At 46.6% G+C, this 13,130-nt stretch overlaps 1 protein-coding gene across 6 annotated transcripts in view; it reads left to right on the top strand.

Annotated features, from left to right (window-relative positions):
• The window catches only part of kdm6ba (lysine (K)-specific demethylase 6B, a), a 62,388-nt gene that overhangs the window by 33,424 nt on the left and 15,834 nt on the right, over positions 1–13,130 (top strand). For 4 of the 6 annotated variants that reach the window (XM_036146627.1, XM_012882876.3, XM_021308619.2 and 1 more), the window contains one exon: positions 11,086–11,175. The gene's annotated coding sequence lies outside the window, so the exon portion shown is untranslated. Of the gene's footprint in view, positions 1–2,875; positions 3,020–11,085; positions 11,176–11,317; positions 11,479–13,130 lie in introns of those variants that run through there. The other 2 variants (XM_012882874.3, XM_021308632.2) reach the window with 2 other exon arrangements.

The raw sequence follows: 13,130 nt of genomic DNA, 5'->3' as shown, positions 1-13,130 counted from the left end.
CAGTTTTTTTTTTTCTTTTTTATGAATGAGCCTTGAAGAATCAGAACTGATAATAGTAATTTCTGCTGACTCTCATTAGTGGTTTCATTGCAGCATACGGACCTGTCCTGACACGCGGTTTATTAGCAGTTTTATGCTGCTGCTGGAATTGGGCGTAGAGATCTGGTATAGGAAACGCCAAATTATTTATTAGACCGCTAAAAAGACAAAAACAAATGCTCACTACAGTCCTGAAGACTTTGACTTTGTCATTCAGCTGCACATTCACAATGTGCATTTGAGCGAAATGTTGTTGCAGGTATGAGAGTTCAGACAGAGGGCAAAACATAAACACATGGGTTTTTAAGACGGAAAGAAAGTTAGTTATTCTTTGGTTTTATATTTACTGGTAATGTTGTATTTACTTGCCTGCATTTAGATTTTGAAACCCTGACCCATTGTGAGTCCAGCTCGATCTGTGTCCTTTTCTAAATGTACAACTGGCTGATTGAGATGAGCTTTTATTAATGTGGAAACAACTTTTTTACGTTATTAATTGTCCTTTTATATTAATGATAATTATAATCTAAATTATCATTACTATGAGAAAGATTAGAGGGAGGAAAAACTAATTAGGTATGGCTCATTTAGGTAATACAATAAAAAATGTTATACAGCATTGTATGGCTATGCCTATTAGGCTTAATGCAAACAATTAAAATAATTTGTAGTGACTTATTCATCTTAAACATTAATAACTACAATAAATAACTTCAGTTCTGACATCGGAATAGAGTGACACTTTACCAGTATTAAACTTTACATTAAACTTTAAAGTCCTACGACTTTAGGTCCGATCAGGTCTGCAGATGGAACAAACCGGCATCAATAAACAAAGGAACGCATCTAATAGGATGCAGGAAGTTCGTCTCTGCAATGCATTTCCTAACAAAGCGGTTCTAGATCGTTCCACCTGGGAAAACAGTTTAATAAAATCAAATTTTGGAAATGTCCCCATGTGTAATTTAAAATGCTCGAACGAGGGGAATTGGGGAAACGTCCGCTTTCCATAAATAGTAAAAAAAAAATGTTTTTTATAAGCAGAGATGCTCAAAGTATCTGTAGCACTGGCAACCCACTGGCCAGAAATGGAAAAACAGCACATCTTAAAACTAGGTCAGGAAATTAGGTTGATTATATGAAGGCTGCTGTTTTGCAGCGATACTGGGTTAAAAGCTTCAAACTCAGAAGAGAATGTGGGAAGGATCAGACATTCACTGGATGTTTACAGTGGTGCATTAACGTGGCTGTTACGCTGTAGGATTAAAATTAAAATGGTCCCTGACTTCAGCACCAGCTATGGATCAAAACTGGAGCTCCTCTGGTGTTCAAAAACAAAAGCCATGTGCTGCTGATAGCAGCACAAGTCTGTGATGTGCTCTTTGTGCCAGAGAGCACATCACAGACTTAGTGATGAAATGAAGAGGAATTATTGTTCAACTCAAAATGTTAACTGTACCCTTATTGGTCTACGCACATTAGATCATTAGTAACACTTAAAATAAAACAATAAAACAAAAGATATTAGAAAAGTCTTTTAAGATGGTTTTCTACAGGCAGCTTTGCTACAACAGTAGAATAAAATTCTGAAATTATGGCTTTTATTTTCAGTGTGCCTAGGGCTGGACAATAATTCAATAACAATATATATTGACCAATAGATGTATATTGATAATAGAAGAAAATGGTCAATAAAAAGTTAAATAGAATAATAGTTTTCCTTCCTTTACCATTCTAACCATGTAGGTTAATATTACAGTCATTACATCCTCCCAACCAATCACAACGCAGACCCAGGAACGCCCCGCCCCCTTTAAAGAGTTCAAAGAGCACATGTTCTTGTTTTTGTTTTTCCAACAGCTTGCAGTTTTGGTAAAAAGTTGCTTGAATCAATTTTGAATTCAGTGTTTGTATGTACCAGTATCTATAAATAGGTCACAAAACAACAGCATAAAATGGCCAGGGCAGCACTTTAAATATATGTTTTGAATTTGTTGATAATTGGCTTTATTATATGATTTCTATTTTATCAATATGCTTTATTTTTTTCTATATCATCCAGCCCTAAGTGGCCCCATATGACCAACCCTATGAAACATTTCTGGAGGTGCCTCTGTTAATCGGTGGACATTGCCTCATATATGGACTAACATATATGGACTAAGTAAACCGTAAAAAAAATATAATAATAATAATAATAATAATAATAATAATAATAATAATAATAATAATAATAATAATAATAATAATAATAATAATAATAATAATAATTTCAAATAGCTCTAAACGCATCAGAATAAGCTGTAGCTTTAATCATCCCAACAGCAGTTTTGCTCCAGTGAGTATCTGTGCTCGGACCTATTTATAGAGAGACTACGCTGGACTCGCGCTGACACCGTCTTCCTGGTCCAGAAATAGACCGAGCCCAGGCACGGAAACGCGAACTCGGCTCTGCTGGAGCCCCGGCGTTCGGTCACGACTGCGAAGCGCGGAGGCAAAAGGGGAGAGAGGAGGAAGAGAGCCGCTCCGGTACCGGCTGAGCGGGGCTCCGTGACAGCTCGCGCTATCAGGGAATTCCGGCCACGCGTCCTGACGTCACCGTTGCGTTCTCTTTAAACCGAGCGCCTGTGTGCGCGAGGGCAGGAGAACAGAACAGAGCGGAGCTGAGCCGAAGCGCGAGGAGGAGCTCGACGCCAGCGGCAACGGGGAGACGGAAAGGACTGCATTTTTAAAACAAAACGGGAACTAAAAGAGGCAGGAGGCTTTCTGGAGCGCCGTAGCCGGCCTGTGGTGTCTGTCTCTGGGCTGTTTTTTGGAGGAGGAAGCCGCTGATATCAAGGATTATAGCGCCGCGCGCTCCTCCAGCCGGCTGCGGACTCGGAGCTGCTCTAAGTTGGGATACAACACATGACTACTGCGGATATTTAACTCCGTCGGGTTTATTCTCGGGAGGGGGTTGTTTTAAACCCGGACAACCACGGTGAGTACTAACCAAAACATTAACAAAAACTCAACTTTACTTTAGTTATAATAACCCAGTAAGAAAAGAAAAAAAAACTACACACGGGTATGAAACTAGCGAGTGTGACTTTTAGATAATAAGGTAAGGGGAAGGGGGGATTTGGCTGCTGGTTAAATTACCCCGAACAGCTGACTCTCTTTGATCCCACGCGTGAATACCTAATTCATACCCACGGTGATTTTTCACATTTACCGGACCCGTTCAGTCTCTGCAGGTGGAAATGAGTAATTCCTCCACCAGAATTTGCTTTTGGTGACAAATGCCGTTTTCCCGTGCAACAGCTGAAAAAGTTTACCGGAGACTTTCTGCGCGTGGCTCAGCGTCAACGTAGTTGGCGTGTCTTCCTCTTCTTAATTTTTTTTTTTTTTTTATGAATGAAAACGACCTAAATTCTGATGTTATGGCACAAACCGGTCCTCTGTGTGTCGCCAGAGGACACGAGGATGAGGGGAAAACTGCATGTGTAAGGAGATCTCACGGCATTGTGTGCGTGGGTGAGGGAGTTGGAGTGGGGGTGGGCAGGATCACCGGGGGTCGCCAGCCGTATAAGTGAATGGATTGCTGCGACCCCCATCAAACCCCCCTCAGTCAATCCTTACGCACACAAAGAGCCGGACTGAAAGGAAGTGATTTGCATCACCTTACTCTCTTCTTTTTTTTTTAAAGAGGGGGGGAAGGGTGATGTTTTGGTGCTGTCCACTGGGTTTCAGGGGTAGTCTGGCCACTCGGGTTCTTTTGGTCAGCGGGAGTTGATGCGTAATTATCGCGTTTAAGGCGTCAACAGGGGCTACTTCCTCCCATTTTAAAGCTCCTCGCCTCTCACGGTCGTATCGATGCGCTGTTTGACTCCAGAAGTCGTGGACTTGTGAGTGATTTTTGGTATCCAGCGGTTTGTCGTTGGCGTAATTACGCGCGTAGTGCGTAATTATCCTCAAAGCTAGTTTAAGCACACTGCTTAAACTATTTCTGTCCAGCTCGAGTAAAGCGAGTCCTCACCGGGGCTTATAAGCTCTTTTTTATTGCGCGCAGTAAAAGAGCAGAGGTCAGAAATCAACAAAGTGTGCCAGCATGGGGTCTTTGATGGCTCACTTCCTATCACTCGGATCGATTGGCATGGAAAACAGCAGTTTTTTTTTTTTTTGTTGTTGTTTTTTTTGTCTTCTTTTGAAGTCTGAGGCTGTAAAGTCAGCCACTCACACGCACGCTTTGGTGTCCCCGCCCACGCACGTCCCTAGCTCTCAACAGGGGAGCGCGTGTGAATGAATGCAGTCGCCGCCCGGTTTTTTACTACGAGCGATGACGTCACGAGCGCGGAGGGATATTAAAGTGACAGAGCCCCGCGGAGGGGAGGGGAGGAGCGAAAGTTGCGTGAGCAGAGGAGAGAGCTTCCCCTAAAGCGCCGCTCATTTTCATGGATAATATGAGTCAGGGGTTACAGCCAGCGTCTGAGGAGATTTGAAAGGTTAACACGTTTGTCATATCACGGTTGGAGGATGGATTTCTAGAAAAGCGTACAATCATTTTGTGACTTGACGTGTAAAAGCAAGTTTTAATTGGGAACCATTCAATCTGTTTCGCATAAACTGGTTTTATTTTTTGCGTGATCATGAGCGGTAAAGCGCGTGTGAATGTTTTATGCAACCAAAAGTGTTCATGTGGTGCGGCGTCATCTTCGAATAAAGTGAATTTTAGACTTTTGAAGCGTCTGTGTGTCTGTGTCACATGAAAGGTTCAGGACTGAGCACAGAACCCTGTGGTACACTATATATATTCCAAAAAGAAGTAAAAACAAAGCAACTGGACTTGTTTTTCGTAGTTGAAGACGTTTCGCTTCCTCTCTCGGAAGCTTTCTCAATTCAAAAAGTCTGGAGTAATGTGGAGTATCAAGCTTTATACCATTGCCCAACAAAGGCCTTAATAAATATATATATATATATTTTTTTTAATAGATGAATTGACACCCTTTGGCTCAGAGCTTTGATCTAATGGGATTTATAGAAGCCTGATTTTGTTAAAGCTACTCGCCAGGCTTTTCTATAAGACTGATCAAAATCTATTCATTGCTCTCCTCTGGAACGTCGTGACAACCGTTTGTTGTCTTATGTGGTTTTACGTCTTGGATGTGAAGTGTTCATTGATTGAACATAAAACACACAACCCATCCTCTTTCAGAATACGTCAGCTGACATGTCACAAGCCACTCTTCTGCCGGCGTTCACCACTTGGTGCCAGTCTGATGCTTGTGTCTCTGGTGACGTCGCAGAGCGGCGTACAAACAGAGCGGATTAAGCATTAAACGTGTAGGCCTACTTTTTAAAAGCATTTATTGACAGGGAAAATACGGCTGAAGTACGCTCTGCTTTGTTCAGACGGTTGATGGGAATCAGAAACTGTTTCCCTGCGCTGCTCTCACAATAACAGCAGTCTGAGTGTCTGTGTTTCAGAGTGAAACAAGTTGGGGTGGGGGTGTGTTGCTGTGTCACACCAAGCCGCTGCAGCCTCTTCCAGTAAAAGGATGCTGCTTTTGATCCAGACAGTGACACAGAACTGTAGAGAAGGAAAAGTGTGTGGGGAGGGGGCAGACACGTGACGGGACCCCGTCCCTTCCTCCCTACGCCGCCCCAGCGGGTCAGGAGTTCTCCGTGTTCGGGACCTGATGAGGAATTTGCCACGGCTTCAGTGTCTGAGCGTTTAAAGGGAGTCGATCAAAGGCGTTTCAGTTCCCCTCGATGGGCGGATGACACTAAAGGCAGCAGAGGCGCTTGACAAAACTGCAGAGTGGGCGTTTTTTTTTTTTTTTCTTTTTAGTAGCTTTATGGAGGAAAATCTTGCTAACTAAGTGAGGAATTCCTCCACCCCATGTCAGAAGGCCGGTTATGGATCTGGGGCGAAATGTTGGGTGTGAGCAGCAGCGCACCTGGCTGAGGCTGAGCACATCACACCTGGTGGGGGGACGTGCTGGTGGTTCTGGTGCACCTCGTTGCTGTTCTGCTCCATACGGAACAACGACCCTAAAGCCAGCTGGTGTTTCCGGGCTGCTTGGTAGGGCTACCTGCACCTGTGGCCGGCTGTAGTTTTTAAAACCGTGGCACCAAAAAAACCTGCACCATCGGTTTCCCCGCCAAGGTTGAAGTTGCTTCCCAGCAGGTGACGTGTTCCTTCCTGTTGCCGGGGGAAACGTGTAGCAGGCTTTTTCAGCCACCTGACCAGCAGTGCGCAGGAATAGGTAGATGCTTTGCCTACACCCTGACGACGAAAGCTGGACCAACCCTGCTGCATATTTAAGCTACTTGTTGCTGATCTGGAAGTTTGGGCAATATTAACATATTTATTAGCAGCTTTGGTTGTTTTTTTTGTTTTTGTTTTGTTGTTTTTTTTTGCGGAGCAACTGAGCCGAATCAAATTCTGCGGGACATTTGTGTGTCCATTTAGTTTTTGAATGCACAAAAAATATATATATTAAAAAAGTGGTGGAAAGAAAAGTCTGTAGGGTTAGTTAGGGTTAGGGTAGTTTTAGAGCGATGCTCGTGTTAAAGTGGGTCCGGGCTGAACGCACCAACAGATTTGTGGCCAGAAGACCAAAAGTCCTGCAATCCTTGCAACAAACGCAGCGCATAATCCTTTTATTTTTTTTTTAGGACTGCCTTGCCCATCGGCAGCCACGAGCTTTGCTTCCATCGCCTCTACACGCTGACAGAGGAGTTGTTTATGCTCTGCACGTCACGCCGAGTAAGAGCCAAGGGAAAGTTTCCCCCTCGTGTCTGGCTCTCCTCCACCGATGATGGTGGGGATGGCACAGTGGAAAAGTGGGTTTGCGTGACTCACGCCGGCAGCTACAAAAGACTCTCACACCTCAGAGGAGGCAGGGGGGGTGAAACGAGGTGAGGGGAAGCAAATTCCTTCCGAGTTGTGTCCTGCGCCGGCTGCTGGATAAACAATATCTCCGGCCCAGCTGGGAAGAACCGCCCTGCCCGGAGCCGGCGGCGCCGGTATCTGAGGAATCTCCAAACAGGCCTTGGATGTTTTCTAGACTAAATGTCCGAGAGAGCGGCCTCCAACCTGCGTCACGGCTTCGCCGATGGAAGATTGCGGCGCGTTCTGAGGAGAAGCGGGACGAACAAAAAAAAAAAAAAAAAACAAAACAAAAAGGCTGCGCCGGACCATCTGCGCTCACGCTGCCGTTACGTGTGATAAAGCGGTACGCCGCGTGGTTCTGGCCCACACACGGTATCTGATGCTGACGAGGCAGGTTGGGAGGCCAGGGAAGGAAGAGGGGGGGGCAGCTGTAAACACGTTGATCATAGAGGCCTGACACAAACCCCGATGATGAAGCTCTTCCTGTGTAGAAAGTAAAGATGCAGCCAGTTGCCCTGGTAACCGTGGGCAAGGCCGACGCTTGCGACTGTCTGAGATGTTCTCACTGCACCGGAGGCAGACCGAACAAAGGGAGGGGAGTTCTGCTTGTTCCATTACAGAGTGGCAGCGTCTTTCCTCTAAATGTGGTCGACTAACAGAAGAGGAACAGAAAGTTTTGGGGGCTTTCGGGGTCGCTCAAGCGTGCCGGCGGCGCCTGGTGCCAACGAGACGCCCACGTCCCCTTCACTGTTCCAGGTTCCTTACTGACGCCGTACTTCCACGTGCTCGCCCGTTCCTTCTCGTTTTGTTTCCCCCCAGACGGCGAGCTTGTCATTTTTTGTTTTTTATGTTTTGGGCTCGAAAAGCAGAACCAGGCTGGTGTTTCCATTGTGTTTCTGCGAAAAGCGGACTCATGCCGTGGCTCACGTTTACCAGAAACTAGAGAGTAGCTGAGGACGCGGCCAGTGGTTGCTGTCGCTGAAACGGCTTGTTTTTTTTTTTTTTTTTTTTTTTAAAAAACAAAAAAAAAAAACTTTGAGTGAGTCACGCGTGCTGTGTTTCACGCCACGCGTGTGACTCTCTGAGGCGTGTTTTTTTTAGGAACCGCGTGGGCAGATTTTTAGCTCTCTCTTTACGCACCAGAACTAAAAAAAAAAAGGTAAGTATTAGTCAGAAGGCAGACGGATAAAAACAAAGAGAGATCATCTGTTTCACAGGAAGCCCTGGTTTATTTGAACCCCCTTCAGGCGGGCCTACTTCCTGCCCCCAGCACCCAACCCCCCACCCCCCACCGTGCTCGGTGCCGCGGCTCTCTGTGAGAGAAGCAGCCCACTAACCCAGTTATGTGCCGTCCGCCTCAGCCCAGATGCTGCTAAAGAAAACGAAGGCCCACACTGATGGAGTCAGTGCTCCACTCGCCGCGTCCTCGTTTGACCCTCTGATTTTTATTTTGAGCGTGTGTGTGTGTGTTTTAAGGAGGCCGACGTGATGAAGTCAGCCCGCACCGGCGGCTGGGATCGGCACGCGATGACGTCCGTTGGCACGCAGACGGAGGCGCGTACGTGCAGGGGAGGACGAATGTGAGGGGGAAAGCGAAACGCCTCGGCGCTTCCTCCAGAACGCCTCTATCCGCCGCTGATTATGTAATGGCCGAGGGAGGGAGGGAGGGGAAGGCAGAAAGAGACCCAAGCTTGGTCTTTCCGCTACGCACAGCTCCCCTCCTGCCTGTTCTCCGAACCCGATCTGCCCGTTTCTTATCAAGCTGCGTCTCCGCTGACTTGTTACACAACCTCCTGCTACTCGGCGGCCTCCGACGCTTTCTGTCAGCCGGGCTTGGCCTCGGCGTCGCCGGCCCGCTGCTCCCCGGTTGGCCCCCCAAGCTGCAAACCTCAACCAGGCTCTGTGTTTTTGTTTCATCCGTTTGTTCCCCTCCGCTCCAGGCGGCGATGCTGCAAACCTTCCTGCAAAGACCTGGGATTCACCTCATCGGTTCTCTCTCTCTCTCTGCCTTGCTGGTTCTCCCCAGCTGATGTTGTTGTTTTTTTGTTTTGTTTTTGGTGGGGATAATTTGCAAGCACAGCACTGAGGGTGTTGACAGGAAGGCTTCTCTGATGCATGCCGTCATCTGGGGGGGGATTTCTGTTCAACATGCTGTGCCATGGGGGGATTTCTCATTGGGTTCATCATCTGGGTGTGTTTTAATTGAAAAAAAAAAGGGGGGGCGGACTCTCCGATTTGTCGGACCGCAGAGTGAGACACTGGAACTAGTTGTGGCTTTGCGGTGGAAGTGAAAGCAATGGCTCTGGTTCACTCGCCAATTCGGATCGATCTAGATCTGAAGTTTATCGGCCTGCAGGTCGGTGGTTTGATTTCTCTCGCTCTCTCGCTCTCTCTCTGGCGAGCGAGAAACCCCGTCACATCCTGTTTGTGTGTGTAAACACTCGATTCAGATGAGCAGAAGTGACATCACGCACTCCGACAAATTTTCCCACCGCTTTCGCATCGGCGGTGATGCAGAAACGCGCCCACGGTCACCTGACTGTAAGCGGCGTCCCGCGGGGGGGTGGAGTTTCAGGACGCCCGCTTTCGGGGAAGCCCTTTTCCAGAGTGTTGAGTCATCGGTGGGGTGGAACGGGGTGTCCCCCCCCCAACCAAACCAAAAAATAACAGTAATTAGCGCGCATGCTCACAGGTTCCTGTAGGTGGTGCTGCTGAGGCGACGAGACCTGAGCTGGAACCCAGCACCGGGGGTTTGGTGTCTGTGTGGACTGACAGTTTTCTCACACCCTGCTGCTGCCGTGGCTGTGAGCAAATGGACGGAGTGGACGGGTCACAGCACACACACACACACCCTCTGTGATTCTAGCCTGGCCGCTGCAGTCTGCCGGCCTCTTCCTCTGTGTTTTTATTAAATGATTGTTTCCTCGCATGAGGAACGGCTGAGCTCAGCTCTCCCCGGTGGAGTGACATCAGTCCGGTTTGTGTCTGTTAAACCGCTCCGTCAGCCTCGCCATCGTGTCGGCGTGAGGCGGGAATCCTGCCGTCAGACGGGAGACGCAGCACAGCTCTGATCTGTTCAAGATGAATTTATTTTTCGTTTCAGCTTAATGGGAACAACAAAGATGCCTGAGTTTTTAAAAACATTGTACTGAAATGTATGGACCTAAATATGCAGACCTCTCAGGTCTTCTGGCTCCAGCCTGCTCTGCATACCAGAACCAGAACTAAACAAGGAGAAGCAGCATTTAGTTCCTATGCTCCACTTATCTGGAACAAACTTCCAGAAAACTGTAAAAGTGCGGAAAGCCTGAGTTCCTTTAAATCAAGATTAAAAACACATTTGTTTAAGATAGCCTTCAACTGTTCTAGTTAACTGAATCACCACTTTTTTGTTCGTTTTTTCTATCTACATTTTATTCCTACTTGCTTTTATTCTGTTTTATTTTGCTATATTTTAATCATGTAAAGCACTTTGCATTGTCTTTGTACTGAATTGTGCTATACAAATAAATTTGCCTTGCCTTGCCTAAATAAGTTAAGTGGGGGTAGGCTTAGATATATTAAAAGGAAATGGCAGATAGTATTTACAAAATATGAACGGCAGAATGAATGACATAATCTAATTACTTTTATTTCAGAAAGTTTCTACTTTTTTCTTCTATTTCTATAATAACATCCATGCATTTTCTGACTCGCTTTATTCCTCATGGGGTCACGAGGGGTGCTGGTTTTCTATAATAATAGAGTATTGAAAATTATATCAATGTTAGCTGTAGCATTTTTTAGTATAAATGTCCTATAAACCCTGTGCGGGAACATTTTAGGGGTCTTCAAACCGTGACCCTGTGACACCTGGGCCTATTTGCAGCTGTTATCACAACGTACAGCTTCACTGGCTGCAGAATCAGCGTCCCTTCATAGGTCCATCCTGTTTGTTCTCCTATTTTAAAGCATAGCTGGGTTGTAATCGCGACGCGGGTCGTTACAGACATGGAAATAGGCTAAATAAGATCGTATCTGCGTGAGTGGCATGTTGAAAGCATTCCCTGATGTTTGACTTTAACATCAGCGCCGGGTTAAGGTAGAGCACCTGCAGCCCTAAACAGATCCCCGCTCCGCGTGTTGCCTCCCTGACAGCTTTGACAACAAAAGCGTCTCCTGTTTTCCAGGTCTGACGGAGAGCCCAGAGAGATGATCGGCGGCCGGAGAGGACGTCCGACAGAACTGTGAATCCATAACTGCGGTGCTAAGTCTGAAAGGTGAGCCCAGCGGGGTGCTTCTCTGCAGCCGAGGCCGGCCTATCTGGGCCGCGCAGCAGCGCCTGCCAGGAGCCTGATGCGCCGCGGTGGGGTGGGGCGGGAACGGAGGCCTGTTCGTGGGGAGCTTTAAGCAGACAGAGAGACGTCCAGTGTTGGTGGCGAGAGGAGAGGAACCGGTGGGAGGAACATTTACGCATGTTCGCGGCTAATTTGGGAAGACCAGGGGAAGTGTGCGGCGCTCTGCTGAGCAGGAGGAGTGAGTCATAACCTGGGGTGCTCTCCAGGCTGCTGCAGTATCCCTCAGTGAGTGGCTTTTTTTCAGAAAGACTTCAAATGGAAGGCTTTTGGAAAGTCTTCACCTGCTGATTCAGACGTGGATTTACTGTAAATAGCCATAAAACAGGTTTAACTTTTCTAAAGTAGACGCAAACAACTTTAAGCGGTCTCCGGTGTTTGTTATAGCGGCTAATGGTTAGCGTTGCTACATCAGGCAATGCTAACCACCGTACCCCCCTAAATGCGGGACGTCCCATGAAAGAGAGGATGAAAAATTTAAAAAGGAGAAAACTGTAATCCTACTTCCTGCTATCTGCTGCAGCTCTCACTCTCTTTCTCGCAGCCTTATTCAGGGTGCTTGCGCAAGTCTTGAAAGTCTTAATAAGTATGGAATTTTGAAACACTGTTTTCCAGACCTTGAAAAGTCTTGAATTTTGTGTGAAAGTCTTAATAAAGTATGGGGGAAAAAATGTGTGGTAGAATTTTACAGTATGCTTAAAGGCATTGTGAAATGAGAAATAGGAAGGTAGGCTATAAAACTATAATTTACTAACTGGTCACTTACTGTATTAGCCTAATGGAATCAAACACTTGTTTGATGCGAAAGTCATGTACTTGTGATTTTCATGTTTTGAAACGTTTTCATCAGTAAAAGCATAATTTACTGTGAATGATGCATTTATTCATTGAATACTAGCCTATAAAAATTAACATTTCTAATAAACAGTTTGTACAATCTCAACCAATGAAGTAGGCAGTAGGCACACAAGTATACAAGTACATAAAGTTAAGGTCTTGGGGGAAAAAAATATCAGTTTTAAAAAAAGTCTGGAATTGTAATTTGGAAAAAGAGCAAGCACCCTGCTTATTGTACCACAAACACGCCTCGACTGTGTGCTTTAAAAATGGAGTCAGGAGTAAGGAGCCATTTAAAACATCTGGGTGATGATTAAAAAACTTAACTTTCCTTTTTTCCATCCTGGTCTCCACCATGCTATCCGCTGGATTCACACAGTTTTACTTTGTTGTTGTTTTTCTTTTAAAGCGCAGGCGATACGTTGGTAGCCTCGCTTCCCGCTCGTTATTCCCCGTCAGTATTTCTACTCTACAGCGTCAGAAAACATGGAGTCGTGTCTTGCTCCTTTGTTCCCTCCTCCAGTGCCTTCCTTTGTGCGGCCCCTGTGTGAGGGAAGGTGTCTACGGGTGTTTTCATGGCGCCGTTCACACCCTGCGCTCCATCTCTCCTCCCTAATCTACCCTTCCATCCTGTTCAGACCGTCTGTTGCCGCTGGCACCCCCCCCACCACCCTTCGTCTCTATCACGCCTGCTGTAATGAGATTAAACTTTAGTGTACGCACTGGGCACACACACACACAGACACACACAGACCCAGTTAAAGGAGAGCCGAGGCCTCTCTCTGCAGCAGCACAGGCCTAATGCCACCGTGCAGCCTGGCTGTCTTCCAGCGCTGCACACTCTTGGCGCGTGACCAGAGCCTCTCGCTCTTAGTCTCTCCCCTCTATCAGGAGCTCCGTGTTTGGGATTACAGTAACTCATAGGTGAGCTCCCCGCCGAGCCATCTGGGCCTCAGAAATAATCCCGTTCTGTGCAGCTTTAACTCGCCGCTGCCTCCTACTGGCCCCAACGTGCAACTTTAACCCGTGACAAAGAAACTAAA

This window comes from Fundulus heteroclitus, chromosome 14 (genome assembly GCF_011125445.2).
Source record: "Fundulus heteroclitus isolate FHET01 chromosome 14, MU-UCD_Fhet_4.1, whole genome shotgun sequence".
NCBI lineage: Eukaryota > Metazoa > Chordata > Actinopteri > Cyprinodontiformes > Fundulidae > Fundulus > Fundulus heteroclitus.
Note: the sequence above shows the minus strand (reverse complement) of the source record. Positions and strands in the feature narration are given on the sequence as shown.